Source organism: Lithobates pipiens, unplaced genomic scaffold (genome assembly GCF_037356315.1).
Source record: "Lithobates pipiens isolate NorthernLeopardFrog02 unplaced genomic scaffold, aLitPip1_a1.2 Scaffold_19, whole genome shotgun sequence".
Lineage (NCBI taxonomy): Eukaryota > Metazoa > Chordata > Amphibia > Anura > Ranidae > Lithobates > Lithobates pipiens.
The window spans coordinates 594,879,774-594,895,655 of NW_027507764.1; the positions used below are offsets into that span (position 1 = coordinate 594,879,774).

Genomic DNA, 15,882 nt, shown 5'->3' on the forward strand with positions numbered 1-15,882 from the left:
AACCCCTCATAATGGGCACAGCGGGTGTACAGACCCGGGAACTCAGCACAGGGATGGTGGGAACCCCTCATAATGGGCACAGCGGGTGTACAGACCTGGGAACTCAGCACAGGGATGGTGGGAACCCTTCATAATGGGCACAGCGGGTGTACAGACCTGGGAACTCAGCACAGGGATGGTGGGAACCCCTCATAATGGGCACAGCGGGTGTACAGACCCGGGAACTCAGCACAGGGATGGTGGGAACCCCTCATAATGGGCACAGCGGGTGTACAGACCCGGGAACTCAGCACAGGGATGGTGGGAACCCCTCATAATGGGCACAGCGGGTGTACAGACCCGGGAACTCAGCACAGGGATGGTGGGAACCCCTCATAATGGGCACAGCGGGTGTACAGACCCGGGAACTCAGCACAGGGATGGTGGGAACCCCTCATAATGGGCACAGCGGGTGTACAGACCCGGGAACTCAGCACAGGGATGGTGGGAACTCCTCATAATGGGCACAGCAATGCAGAGAATCGCTCTCCACAGTACAAGGACAAGTATACATTGTGGGTGGAATGATATTTTAAAGGGAAATAGAAAAGTGCTGCATAGGAAAAGGAGGAGCTATATCAGAGGACATGCTGCAAAAAGCTGACATTTTCTCAGGGAAGGTGATAAAGAAACGTGATACAAATATTAATAAAATGTAGAAAGTGAAAAAAAGAATCCTATGTATCTTTTTTTAGAAACATTGTTGGAGGAATGTGACAAGTATCCCCCATCCTCGATGAACTCTGGTTGTATTTTTCTTAATGCGGTGATTTCCGATGACTGTCATCTAGCGCCCATAATAAGGTTTATTTTTTTTTAACGAAATACCAGAATCAGTATAAATATCGCATTATGGGCACTAGGTGGAGCTGATGATCATTGGAAAGCATACAGACTAAGGCAGTCAAGAGTGTGCAATGTACAACACAGCATACAGAAAGAAGAAGTCCAAAGTATGTGATGCACAGCACAGCATGCAGAATAAGGCAGCCGAGATATATAATCGACAATACAGCATACAGAGAGAAGCAGGGAACTAGTATAAATTCCCTTGTCCCTTGAAGTTTTAGTCCTGTGCTGTGTCCCCATATCTCAATGTGAAGTTCTGTTACTAATGCTGCCCAGCTCTGCCCCATTGCCGCTGCCCGACACACACAAATGCGAACGCAGGCTAAATGTCCAGTTACATTGGTGGTCAGTGGAAAACTTCTCATTATATTGGAGCTTGGTGTACAATCCTTTCATTCACACTAGTGGCCAGTGTGAAGGTCCCCCTTACATTGGTGGTCACTGTAAATCCCTCCTTACATTGGTGGTTACTGTGAATGCTCCTATTACATTAGTGGTCAGTGTAAATCCCAATTACATTAGTGGTCAGTGTAGAAACTCCTCTTTATATTAGTAATCTGAAAAAAAATCCAAACTTGTCTTTGTGGTCAGTTTTGAATCCTCCCTTACATTGATGGTCGATGTAGAAATCCCCTTTTGGTTGTTAATGTAAAATCCCCCATCACATTGGTTTTCAGTGTAAATTCTTCATTACATTGGTGCTAAGTGCAGAATTGCCCTTACACTGGTGGTCAGTGTAGAAATACCCCTTTATTGGTTGTTAATATAAAATCCCCCATCACATTGGTTTTCAGTGTAAATATTTCATTACATTGGTGGTAAGTGCAGAATTTCCCTTACACTGGTGATCAGTGTAAATCAGTCTTTACATTGGTGGTCAGTGTAAATCCCCCCTAACATTGGTGGTCGGTGTAAAAGTGTCAGCAGAAAAGATATTCTCCTGCGCTGGGTGCAGAGGGCCTTGGTAGGGGTGGTAGTATTTCTTAATGGTGCATGTGTGAAGAGATCATGCAAGCCTCGCTGCCTATGCCAACTAGGGGAAGTCTGAAGTATTATGTAAGGAAGGAAAATAAAGGGGCGTGGCTTGTTGCATGAAAAGGAGTTTATTATAAACAAAATGGGTATATACAAAGAAATACTACGTATTCGTACATGTGAATAAAAGTGATGTTAGACATTTAGTAGATTGATATGTGATGTTATACACAGAAGGGATACTTGAATGGTTGGATAACGCGTTTCGAGGGTTTTCCTCTTCATCAGAGCCTTATGCCGGCCATACACGGTTCGAATTTCGAAAGAATTTTCTTTCGAAAATCGTATCTAAGAATTTTCGTATGAATATCGCACCATTAGTGGGCTGCAGCAACAGCCGATTTTCGTGCGGAAATAAAATTTGAGGAATCGGACATGTTGGAAATTTTTAGAAAAACAAACGATTTTCTAATCAATGATGGGAGAATCGTGCGAGAAACGTAATAAGAAAAGAAAATGTACGGAGATAAAAGAAAATGTACGGAGATAAAAGAAAATGTACGGAGAGAAAAGAAAATTCCCAGCCAAGAAAATTCTTTTCTGTAGCAACATGAGGTGAAATTGAAGGCTTGGTCGGCCGAATTTCGAAAATCAATGGTGGCATCATCGGATCACAAAAAAAACGAATTTTCTGATTTTGAAAAGAAAATTCGTTCGATATTCGACCGTGTATGGCCTGCATTAGAGAGCCAAAACGAGTCTGTGTTTAAATGTATAAAAATAGGTAGAGGAAGCTGGATGAGTAGTATAACACTACATAGGTAGTATTCTTTGTCGCTGCTGATGGTTATCCTTCCACGTCTCAAGCACTCTACATAAAACAAGACACAAAACAAATATAGATAGAGGTAGAATTACAGACACTAATGCAAATGTTAAAATCTTTTTACCTTTTTAATCGGGACTGCGACATTGTGACACATCGGACACTTTTGACACTATTTTGGGACCATTGACATTTATACAGCGATCAGTGCTGTAAAAATGCACTGATTACTGTGTAAACGACACTGGCAGGGAAGGGAGTTAAACATTAGGGGGGCGATCAAGGGGTTAAGTGTGTTCCCTCAGTGTGTTCTAACTGTGGGGGGGGGGGAGCTGAGATCTCTGGGAGCAGTAGATCCCTGTCATGTTGCTAGGCAGAACAGGGAAATGCCTTGTCTCCACGTTCTGCCTCTCCGTGTCACGGTTGCGGGCCACCGGACATCGGACATCGAGCGTGTGCGCAATTTTAAAGCGTGACATTTTAGGTATCTATTTACTCACCGTAACATTATCTTTTTATGTTTTACCCCCCAAAAATTGGGCTATATATTGTGTTTTTCTTTTTTTTTTTTTCTTCATTAAAACTCATTCAAATATATTTTTTTCCCAAAAAATTGCGCTTGAAAAAACGCTGCGCAAATACCGCGTGACATAAAAAAATTGTAACAATCGCCATTTTTACTCTCTAGGGTTTCTGCAAAAAAAAAAAATCCATAATGGTTGGGGGTTGTAAGTAATTTTACGTGTAAATAAAAAGTATCAGAAAAGGCCGGGTCTTTAAGTGACTATTTTATGAGGAAATTAACCCAAAAGAAAGAGCCTGTAGGCCTCGTTCACGCAGAATCGCCATTTTGAGGCGAAGAAGATCCCTTTACTGCTTGAGATCCCTGCTTTTCACGAGCCGCCTGCGTGCCCCATGAGGGGAGCGCGCCGCACGCTCTGTGATCAGCGAGTCTATGAGACTCTCGCATGATCACGGATCGGAGCAAGGGAGCGATCCCGACCCCTTACCACGTGATCAGCTCTCAGCCAATGACAGCTGATCATGTGATCACAACAGAGCCGGTAATCGGCTATTTTTCCTCCGAGGAGAAAAAAAAAATCACCGGCGGCCGTGAGAGGGTCTTCAGTCCCAATGATGGCGAGCTGGGGCCAGCTCATCAGTGCCCACCTGCCCCCTGCCAGTGCCACCTAAGTATAGGAAAAAGTGCCACCCATGAGTGCCACCCATTAGTGCCCATAGTGCCACCCATCAGTGCCCATAGTGCCACCTATCAGTGCCCACAATCTGCCTCAACAAACAGTGCTGCACCTCAGTGCCACATATCTGTGCCCATCAGTGTCATCTACCAGTGCCCAACAGTGCCACCTATAAGAGCCACCGATCAGTGCCACCTATCAGTGCTCATCAGTCCCATCTATCAGTGGTACCTATCAGTGCCCATTAGTGCCACCCATCCATGCCACCCATCAGTGTCATCTTATCTGTGCCCATCTTTGCCCATCAGTGCCGCCTTATCTGTGCCCATCAGTACTGCCTTATCTGTGCCTATCGGTGCCACCTTAACTGTGCCTATCAGTGCCCACCAGTGCAGCCTATCAGTGCCCACCAGTGCCGCCTCATCAGCGCATTTCAATGAAGGAGAAAAATGACCTGTTTGCAAAATTTTATAACAAACTATTAAACATGATTTTATTTTTTGATTTTTTATTTTGCATCTTTTTTTGTTTGTTTAGCAAAAAATAAAACTCCGAGCTGTGATTAAATACCACCGAAAGAAAGCTCTATTTGTGGGAAGAAAATGATAAAAATTTCATTTGGGTACAGTGTTGTATGCCCGCGTAATTGTCATTCAAAGTGCATCAGCACTGAAAGCTGAAAATTGGTCTGGGCAGGAGGGGGGTTTAAGTGCCCAGTAAACAAATGGTTAAATGATCTGAATACGTTCCAGGAAATAATGATGGAGACATTCAGGTTACCTATTCTTCTTTGTGGGACTCCATGACTGGAGATGATTTTGCTAGTCTACACACTCCCGGGCAATACTGTGGAGAGAGAAGGGGTGGAGTTTATTGAAGGGTTGGAGGTGTGAGTAGGTGGCCTTCAGAGACACTGCAGATAGGCAGCCCAGAAATAAAGTGTAAGCTCTTATACCGTACCCGGCATCCCTTTGGTCCTTTGCCGTGGCACGGACAGCATCTCGGTTTGGACGTATTCCGCTTGGCGAGTCTTCGTACGGTCAGATCTTGGTGTCCATCATCCATCATCTCCATCTACAAAACCAAACACAAATATATTTCCCAGCGACGTGACGTAACGAGAGGGATCGGGAGTTCTTCCACAATGGAAATCCAACCCCACTTTTATGCAACCAAAAAGAATTCGCTTTTCTAAAACTCCGCCCCTTAAAGCTTCCAGGACAATAAATATCTTGTTAAAATATGATATGAGTGTGGAGCCAAGAACTAAGGCGTGACGTCACCAGGAGCCACCCATACAGTGGGAGCAAACAGGCCAGGTAGACTTCAGTGCACTACCAACTCCCATCAGCAGGGGGAGCCTAAAGGCACTTTTCCTCCGGGTGGGACTTTAACCAGTTGCAGACCACCGGCCGTCAAATGACGGCCAGGCGGCGCACCTATCGTGGCAGGAGGCCATCATATGACGGCCTCCCGTTTAAACAGGAATGCGCGCGATCGTGCGCGCGCATCCCTGTTTCTTCGGTGGCGGCGTGTCACGGAGACACCGCTCGTCACCGAAGGGGGTGAACAGCCATTCGTTATGGCTGTTTACCACGTGATCGGCCGTGATGAAGTCACGGCCGATCACAGATGGTAACACCCCGAACGTGCACGGCGCATGCGCGCGATCGCGAGCGCGCTGCGCGTGCACGTCGGTGGCGGCGTGTTCCCCGGGAACACTGCTCGTCACCGACGCTGGTAAACAGCCATTGGCCGGCTGTTTACCCACGTGATCGGCTGTGATCCTTTCACAGCCGATCACTCAAATGTAAACAAACCGCGGTAACGGGATGTTACCGGGTTCTCCTCCTCACACACCGATCGTGTGTGAGGAGGAGATTGCGGTAACATCTCGTTACCGCATACAGTGTACACCAAACATACTGATTGCCCCCCCCCCCCCCAATAAAGAGGACCTGTCACCACCCCTCTTAGTACCTGTCAATCACAGTCCATCAGAGTACCTGTCACAGCCCATCTGAGTATTTGAGTAGCTGTCACAGCCCATCAGAGTACCCGAGTACCTGTCCCGGCCCATCAGAGTACCCGAGTACCCGTCACGGCCCATCAGAGTACCCGAGTACCCGTCACGGCCCATCAGAGTACCCGAGTACCTGTCCCGGCCCATCAGAGTACCCGAGTACCTGTCCCGGCCCATCAGAGTACCCGAGTACCTGTCCCGGCCCATCAGAGTACCTGTCACGGCCCATCAGAGTACCCGAGTACCTGTCACTGCACATCAGAGTACCCGAGTACCTGTCACGGCACATCAGGGTACCCGAGTACCTGTCACGGCACATCAGGGTACCCGAGTACCTGTCCCGGCTCATCAGAGTACCCGAGTACCTGTCCAGGCCCATCAGAGTACCCGAGTACCTGTCCAGGCCCATCAGAGTACCCGAGTACCGGTCCCGGCCCATCAGAGTACCCGAGTACCTGTCCCGGCTCATCAGAGTACCCGAGTACCTGTCCCGGCTCATCAGAGTACCCGAGTACCTCTCCCGGCCCATCAGAGTACCCGAGTACCTGTCCCGGCCTATCAGAGTACCCGAGTACCTGTCCCGGCTCATCAGAGTACCCGAGTACCTGTCCTGGCTCATCAGAGTACCCGAGTACCTGTCCAGGCCCATCAGAGTACCCGAGTACCTGTCCCGGCCCATCAGAGTACCCGAGTACCTGTCCCGGCCCATCAGAGTACCCGAGTACCTGTCCCGGCCCATCAGAGTACCCGAGTACCTGTCCCGGCCCATCAGAGTACCCGAGTACCTGTCATGGCACATCAGAGTACCCGAGTACCTGTCACGGCACATCAGGGTACCCGAGTACCTGTCACGGCACATCAGGGTACCCGAGTACCTGTCACGGCACATCAGGGTACCCGAGTACCTGTCACGGCACATCAGGGTACCCGAGTACCTGTCACGGCACATCAGGGTACCCGAGTACCTGTCACGGCACATCAGGGTACCCGAGTACCTGTCACGGCCCATCAGGGTACCCGAGTACCTGTCACAGTCCATTAGAGTACCAAGTACCTGTCACAGTCCATCAGGGTACCCGAGTACCTGTCACAGTCCATCAGGGTACCCGAGTACCTGTCACAGTCCATTAGAGTACCGAGTACCTGTCAGTCCATCAGGGTACCCGAGTACCTGTCACAGTCCATTAGAGTACCGAGTACCTGTCACAGTCCATTAGAGTACCGAGTACCTGTCACAGTCCATTAGAGTACCGAGTACCTGTCACAGTCCATCAGAGTACCCGAGTACCTGTCACAGTCCATCAGAGTACCCGAGTACCTGTTCCAGTCCATCTGTATACCAGAGTACCTGTCACAGTCCATCTGAGTACCCGAGTACCTGTCACAGTCCATCTGAGTACCCGAGTACCTGTCACAGTTCATCTGAGTACCCGAGTACCTGTCACAGTCCATCTGAGTACCCGAGTACCTGTCACAGTTCATCTGAGTACCCGAGTATCTGTCACAGTTCATCTGAGTACCCGAGTACCTGTCACAGTCCATATGAGTACCTGTCACCGCCCTTCAGAGTACCCAAATACCAGTCACCAAACCATCAGAGTACTTGTCACCAGGCCATCAGAGTACCCGAGTACTTGTCACCAGGCCATCAGAGTACCCGAGTACCTGTCACCAGGCCATCAGAGTACCTGAGTACCTGTCACCAGGCCATCAGAGTACTCGAGTACCTGTCACCAGGCCATCAGAGTACCCGAGTACCTGTCACCAGGCCATCAGAGTACGCGAGTACCTGTCACCAGGCCATCGCAGTACCCGAGTACCTGTCACCGGGCCATCAGAGTACCCGAGTACCTGTCACCGGGCCATCAGAGTACCCGTGTACCTGTCACCAGGCCATCAGAGTACCTGAGTACTTGTCACCAGGCCATCAGAGTACCCGAGTACCTGTCACCAGGCCATCAGAGTACCTGAGTACCTATCACCAGGCCATCAGAGTACCCGAGTACCTGTCACCAGGCCATCAGAGTACCCGAGTACCTGTCACCAGGCCATCATAGTACCCGAGTACCTGTCACCAGGCCATCAGAGTTCCTGAGTACCTGTCACCAGGCCATCAGAGTACCCGAGTACCTATCTCCAGCCCATCAGAGTACCCGAGTACCTATTTGCAGCCCATGTCTCATAGAATATACGTTGGGGTGTTTGCTTTCCAAAATGGGGTCATTTTGTGGGTAATTGCACTGTCCTGGTGGTCCAGGACCTTCAGAAGTGTGATGGGTAGGAATGAAATGAGATGTGTCATTTATGCTCCTAGAACGCCTGAACGTACTACTTCAATGTTCGGCCTCTCTATGTGGCCAGGCTGTGTAAAAGTCCTACACATGTGGTATCGCCATACTCGGGAGGAGTAGCAGAATGTATTTTGGGGTGTAATTTTTGCTATATACATGCTATGTGTTAGAAATATCTTATAAATTGACAATTTTGTGTAAAAAAAAATGCGTTTTAATTTTTTTCCACATATTCCAAAAACTTCTGGAAAAAAATTAACCATTCAAAAGACTCATTATGCCTCACAGATTATACGTTGGGGTGTTTGCTTTCCAAAATGGGGTAATTTTATGGGAAATTCCATTGTCCTGGTACTCCAGGGCCTTCAGAAGTGTAATAGGTGGTTGAGAAATGAGATGCGTCATTTTTGCTTGTAGAACGTCTGAAGGTACTACATCAATGTTAGTGCTCTGTATGTGGCCAGGCTGTGTAAAAGTCTCACACATGTGGTATCGCCATACTCAGGAGGAGGAGCAGAATGTATTTTGGGGTGTAATTTGTTGTATGCATATGCTGTGTGTGAGAAATAACCTGATAATATGACAATTTAGTAAAAAAAAATTAAAAAAAATAAAAAATCTTCATTTTGCAAAGAATTGTGGGAAAAAATGACAACTTAAAAAAACTCACCATGCTACTTACTTAATACCTTGGAATGTCTACTTTGTAAAAAGGGGTCATTTGGGGGGTATTTCTACTTTCCTGACTTGTTAGTGTCTCAAGAAATGAGGTACACCTGATGCACTGAAGGCCTGATCAGAAGTGATGAATTTTCAGTGATTGGCACCATAGTTTGTAGACTCTATAACTTTCACAAAGACCAAATAATATATACTAATGTGGGTTATTTTTACCAAAGATATGTAGCAGTATAAATTTTGGCCAAAACTTATGAAGAAAAATTACTAATTAGCAATAATTTATGACAGAAACTAAGAAAAAGGCATTTTTTTCACAAAATTTACGTTTTATTTTATTTATAGCACAAAAAATAAAAAACCCCATTAGTGATTAAATACCACTAAAAGAAAGCTCTATTTGTGTGGAAAAAAGGACGCAAGTTTCATATGGATACAGTGTTGGATGACTGAGTAATTGTCATTCAAACTGTGAGAGCGCTGAAAGCTGAAAATTGGTCTGGTCAGGAAGGGGGTGTAACTGCACTGTACTGAGGTGGTTAAAGGGGCGGTGATCCACTATGAGGTCACACAGAATTACAAAATATATCAAGATTTAATAGATTAGAGTTAGAAGAGTAATCGCTTTCCTGCTGATTCTTTGTCACTTTTCTGTGAATGAACTTCCTCTTTTTTTGTTATTGACATAGAAATATTTCACAAATATAATTCTTAAGAAAATAGAAAGTTATAAAAACGAATGATTGTAGGTAAACCACCGTTATCATCTCCAGTCTGTGGTGTGTGATTCATGTTCATGTCACTGTACACTACCCACCCCCGCCACAAGGTGTGCACTTCTCTATGTTTTATTTCATTATTTTGTTTTATTTTTACATCCTTTACATCATAATATCCCTATCCCATCAGAGATCCCTCCATCACATCAGAGATCCCTCCATCACATCAGAGATCCTCTCCATCACATCAGAGGTCTCTCCATCACATCAGAGATCCCTCCATCACATCAGAGGTCCTCTCCATCACATCAGAGGTCCTCTCCATCACATCAGAGGTCCTCTCCATCACATCAGAGGTCCTCTCCATCACATCAGAGGTCCCTCCATCACATCAGAGGTCCCTCCATCACATCAGAGGTCCTCTCCATCACATCAGAGATCCATCCATCACATCAGAGGTCCTCTCCATCACATCAGAGGTCCCCTCCATCACATCAGAGGTCCATCCATCACATCAGAGGTCCTCTCCATCACATCAGAGGTCCCTCCATCACATCAGAGGTCCATCCATCACATCAGAGGTCCCTCCATCACATCAGAGGTCCTCTCCATCACATCAGAGGTCCATCCATCTCATCAGAGGTCCTCTCCATCACATCAGAGGTCCCCCCATCACATCAGAGGTCCATCCATCACATCAGAGGTCCATCCATCACATCAGAGGTCCCTTCCATCACATCAGAGGTCCTCTCCATCACATCAGAGGTCCTCTCCATCACATCAGAGGTCCTCTCCATCACATCAGAGGTCCTCTCCATCACATCAGAGGTCCCTCCATCACATCAGAGGTCCTCTCCATCACATCAGAGGTCCCTCCATCACATCAGAGGTCCATCCATCACATCAGAGGTCCTCTCCATCACATCAGAGGTCCCTCCATCACATCAGAGGTCCCTCCATCACATCAGAGGTCCATCCATCACATCAGAGGTCCATCCATCACATCAGAGGTCCCTCCATCACATCAGAGGTCCCCTCCATCACATCAGAGGTCCCCTCCATCACATCAGAGATCCTCTCCATCACATCAGAGATCCCTCCATCACATCAGAGGTCCCCTCCATTACATCAGAGGTCCCTCCATCACATCAGAGGTCCCTCCATCACATCAGAGGTCCTCTCCATCACATCAGAGGTCCATCCATCACATCAGAGGTCCTCTCCATCACATCAGAGGTCCCCCCATCACATCAGAGGTCCCCTCCATCACATCAGAGGTCCATCCATCACATCAGAGGTCCTCTCCATCACATCAGAGGTCCATCCATCACATCAGAGGTCCATCCATCACATCAGAGGTCCCTCCATCACATCAGAGGTCCTCTCCATCACATCAGAGGACCATCCATCACATCAGAGGTCCATCCATCACATCAGAGGTCCCTCCATCACATCAGAGGTCCCCTCCATTACATCAGAGGTCCCCTCCATTACATCAGAGGTCCCTCCATCACATCAGAGGTCCCTCCATCACATCAGAGGTCCCTCCATCACATCAGAGGTCCCTCCATCACATCAGAGGTCCTCTCCATTACACTAGAGGTACCTCCATCACATCAGAGATCCACTCCATCACATCAGTGGTCCCTCTATTACATGAGGGGTCCTCTCCATCACATCAGAGGTCCTCTCCATCACATCAGAGGTCCCTCTATCACATGAGGGGCCCTCTCCATCACATGAGGGGTCCTCTCCATCACATCAGATGTCCCCTCTATCAGATCAGAGATCCTCTACATCACATCAGAGGTCCCTTTATCACATGAGGGGTCCTCTCCATCACATCCGAGGTCCCCTCCATCACACCAGAGGTCCCCCTATCACATCAAAGAATCCTCTCCATCGCATCAGAGGTCCCTCCATCACATCAGAGGTCCTCTCCATCACATCAAAGAATCCTCTCCATCATACCAGAGGTCCCTCTATCACATCAAAGAATCCTCTCCATCGCATCAGAAGTCACTCCATCACATCAGAGGTCCTCTCCATCACATCAGAGGTCCCTCCATCACAACAGAAGTCCCTTCCATCACATCAAAGAATCCTCTCCATCACATCAGAGGTCCCTTCCATCACATCAGAGGTCCCTTCCATCACATCAGAGGTCTCTCCATCACATCAGAGGTCCCTTCCATCACATCAGAGGTCCCCCCCATCACATCAGAGGTCCTTCCATCACATCAGAGGTTCCTTCCATCACATCAGAGGTCCCTCCATCACATCAGAGGTCCCTCCATCACATCAAAGAATCCTCTCCATCACATCAGAGGTCCCTTACATCACATCAGAGGTCTCTCCATCACATCTGAGGTCCCTTCCATCACATCAGAGGTCCCTTCCATCACATCAGAGGTCCCTCCATCACATCTGAGGTCCCTCCATCACATCAGAGGTCCCTTCCATCACATCAGAGGTCCCTCCATCACATCAGAGGTCCCTCCATCACATCAGAGGTCCCTCCATCACATCAGAGGTCCCTTCCATCACATCAAAGAATCCTCTCCATCACACCAGAGGTCCCCCCTATCACACCAGGAGAGTGTATAGCTGTGTCAGCCATTGAGTCACATTTAGGGAGCAAATAGTCGCTGCCTGTAGGGCCTCCTCCCACCAGTCCTCATCTAGTGGGCCTACGTCCACTTCCCACCTCATTTTCACTGTCAGTGAACAGATGTAAACAGACAATGGAGTCCAATTACTCTGCTGATTGGAGCGGACTCCGTTCCATGAGGAAGGAATCTACATCTCTATGTAGAGATGTCTCCCAGTAGGCTTCTCCTAGTCTCTATCTGGGGATGTCTCCTAGTAGGCTTCTCCTAGTCTCTATCTGGGGATGTCTCCTAGTAGGCTTCTCCTAGTCTCTATCTGGGGATGTCTCCTAGTAGGCTTCTCCTAGTCTCTATCTGGGGATGTCTCCTAGTAGGCTTCTCCTAGTCTCTATACCAGTGGTCATCAACGCTGTCCTCAGGACCCACTAACAGGCCAGGTTTGAAAGATAACTGAAAAACATCACAGGTGATATCATTTGCTGCTCAGTGATTGCAGTATTCTAGTCTGCATTTCCCCCAAGGTAATACATAAAACCTGGCCTGTTAGTGGGCCCTGAGGACAGGGTTGATGACCACTGCTCTATACTGTATGGGGGTGTCTCCTAGTAGGCTTCTCCTAGTCTCTATCTAGTGATGTCTCCTAGGAGGCTTTTCTTAGTCTGTATATAGGAACGTCTCTTAGGAGGCTTCTCCTAGTCTCTATATAAGGATGTCTGCTAGGAGGCTACTCCTCTCCTCTATATTGGAATATCTCCTAATAGACTTCTTCTAATCTCTATATGGGGAAGTCTCCTAGACGACTTATCCTAGTCTCTATTTGGGGATATCTCCTAGGAGGTTTCTCCTAGTCTCTATATATATATATAGGGACGTCTCCTAGCAGGCTTCTCCTAGTTTTTATATGGGGATGTCTCCTAAAAATTAAACGTGCGCCCAAGGTGCAGCGTCAGATCCATTGGTGTAAGGCTTGAAGCAAGTGTGCAGAGGAATGTGTCAACAGGTACCAGTTAAGTCAGGGTGAGTTGCCCCGCAGGACAAGGGAAAGAAGGATAGTTTTCCTGGGGGGGTCTCCGTGCCTATTGTACACTATGAAGACAAGAACACTAACCCTGGGTTTGCGCAGGAACAGGTTAAAGAGCACCCTGTGCTTCCACACTACTCAACAACATCAACAACCATCCAAGATTATACAAAACGCACAGCAGTCTTACAATGAGAGGTGAGCGTCAGTGCCTCGCTGTTCATTGACGTCATCATAAATTCCAGAAATTGCAAATGTTCATTCGGGACCCTATTGAAGTCACCGGGGTGAATATTGATAATCCGTTCTCGTAATTTCTAAGGCTATTAGGCAACGGATTGCCAAATATTTCTTTAAAACTATCATACAGCGTGTAGAGGGTCCTCCATTTTTATGCCACATTTTAAAAAACTGCACTCCTTTCAATGACGGGAGACAGTAGGATTTCCATAGACGGTGCCAGAGACATCATATAATTTGTATGTAGAAACTCAGAAAAATTACCCCACACGAGAGCATCTGCTAGAAAACAATTTAACAAGTTTGCTCCCTCTAGTGGTCATAATGCAGTATTTTCCTGAAATGCCTCAATCAGGAAGATATGGAATTTTGGCCATTAGATGGAGCTGCTGTTCAAAGGAAACACAAATATTATGCCGCGTACACACGAGCGGACTGTATGGCGTACTTAGTCTGTCGAAACACATTTCAGCGAACAATCTGCTCGTGTGTGGGCTTCAGCGGACTTTTTCAGCGCGCAGTCCGGAGTACTAAGTATTTCGGTTTTTTCGAAATTCTGTCCGTCGTACTTTGGTTTCAGCGGACAATTCGGTCATCAGTAGGCTAGTTCGACGGACTAAGAATGGCGCATGCTCAGAAAGGATTTACACGGCGGAAGGGTGCATTGCTGTGTATTGGACTTCCTATTTCTAGTCCCGTCGTACGTGCCGTACACGTCATCGCGCAAGCTTTCGACGGACTGTTTGTGTATCCGTGTGTGGTCAAGTCCGTTCAGTGGAAAGTACGACGGACTGTCCGTCGGATTGTGTGACGGACTAAGTACGCCATACAGTCCGCTCCTGTGTACGCGGCATTAGACAGACTACAATGATTATTGGTGGTGGCCTGAGGCATTTTATATACATGACAGATACATATTGCTACATTGTCCTCATTATTCCTGTACTGAGATCTGTAGAGCATTGTAATGATTATATATAAATGACAGATAAGTATTGATACATTGTATTGCTCGGTAATAACTATTAATTGTTATGTATGGACATTTCTGGCCGTGTCCATAGAAGGTCTTATGATGTGGACGGAAAGTTCCTAAATGTATAAAACCCTCACACAGTACAATCCCCCCTTGGAGCTCACCTCCCCTCCTCCATCGTGGGGATTATTTCCAGCCCCCGTCCGGTCACCATTAGATGGGGTCACCAGCAGAACGCAGACCACGAGAACCCCCAAGATCACCAGAGTCCTCATCACTGACCCTCAGCCCGATCCTCACTACAGCAACACGACAGAAAGACGTTGTACAATGTGTGGCCCCCACCCTTCCCCTCTTCCTGGCCCTTCCCTTCACAGCGCTCATAGCAGTTTCTTTGTATCCCTCCCCCTCCCCCTCTCAAATCTTCCCACATTCTACATTTATTTTATTGGAATTTGTAACAGATTAGGATTTTCTTCTGTAACTTTTTTTTCATCCTGATGGTAGAGCGATGGGAGTGGTAGAAGCCGGACATCAGGGATATTTAGGAGCTTGTTTGTGTAGCACTCCTTTGGGGAAGTTGTGGGGGTTTATACAATCATTTAGCAAAAGATAATTCCACATGAAATTTGCTGCAAAGTCCGGTTGCGTGAGCCACAGAGCCACGTCAAGGCACCCTGGTATCTGTGGTCCTAACACTAAAATATGAGTGTCCCCCCCCCCCCCCGCAGTGGAGGCACATGCATTCTGATGGATAGATGAGAGCGGGTGGACTGAAGGGGAGCCCACCCCTCCTTAAAGGTACAGGAGCACATCAAACACCCAGGGAGAGCATAATGGCAGCAAAGGTGTTGGTGCACTGCTGGACCCAGGGCCGTTTTTAAGGCAGGTCAAAAGGGGCAGCTGCCCTGGGCGCTGTCATTTTTGTGGGGCCCAAAGCAGCTGCCTCATACTTTCAACTATCCTGCTTTAAATTCCCCCTGTCCCTTGAGGTTTTAGTCCCGTGCTGTGTCCCGATATCTCGGTGTGAAGTGCTGCTACTAATGCTGCCCAGCTCTGCCCTATTGTGTACAGATGACTCACCTGCAGTCCCTGTGTTTACATGTAAATTACGGCAGCCATCGACATAGCTATCTATATCATGCCCCCCTGAGGTTGTACCCACAGTATCCACGGTAATCTCTAGCAACCAATCAACAAGCGGAAATTGTGTGCTGTAACCTCTAGCAACTAATCAGTGAGCTGTTAATGTGTGTTGTAACCTCTAGCAACCAGTCATTGAGTGGCACTGATACACTGTAACCTCTAGCAACCAGTCAGTGAGCGGTACTGATACACTGTGAAGCGGTACTGATACACTGTAACATCTAGCAACCAGTCAGTGAGCGGTAATGATACACTGTAACCTCTAGCAACCAGTCAGTGAGCGGTAATGAT

General features: G+C 47.5%; 1 long non-coding RNA gene across 1 annotated transcript in view; it reads right to left on the reverse strand.

The window, feature by feature from the left end:
- Nucleotides 1–14,787, reverse strand: part of LOC143997809 (uncharacterized) — a 54,756-nt gene extending 39,969 nt beyond the window's left edge. Inside the window, exon 1 of the long non-coding RNA XR_013277742.1 lies at nucleotides 14,610–14,787. This is a non-coding gene — a long non-coding RNA (uncharacterized LOC143997809). The remainder of the gene's footprint in view (nucleotides 1–14,609) is intronic.
- Nucleotides 14,788–15,882: the final 1,095 nt, after the last annotated feature.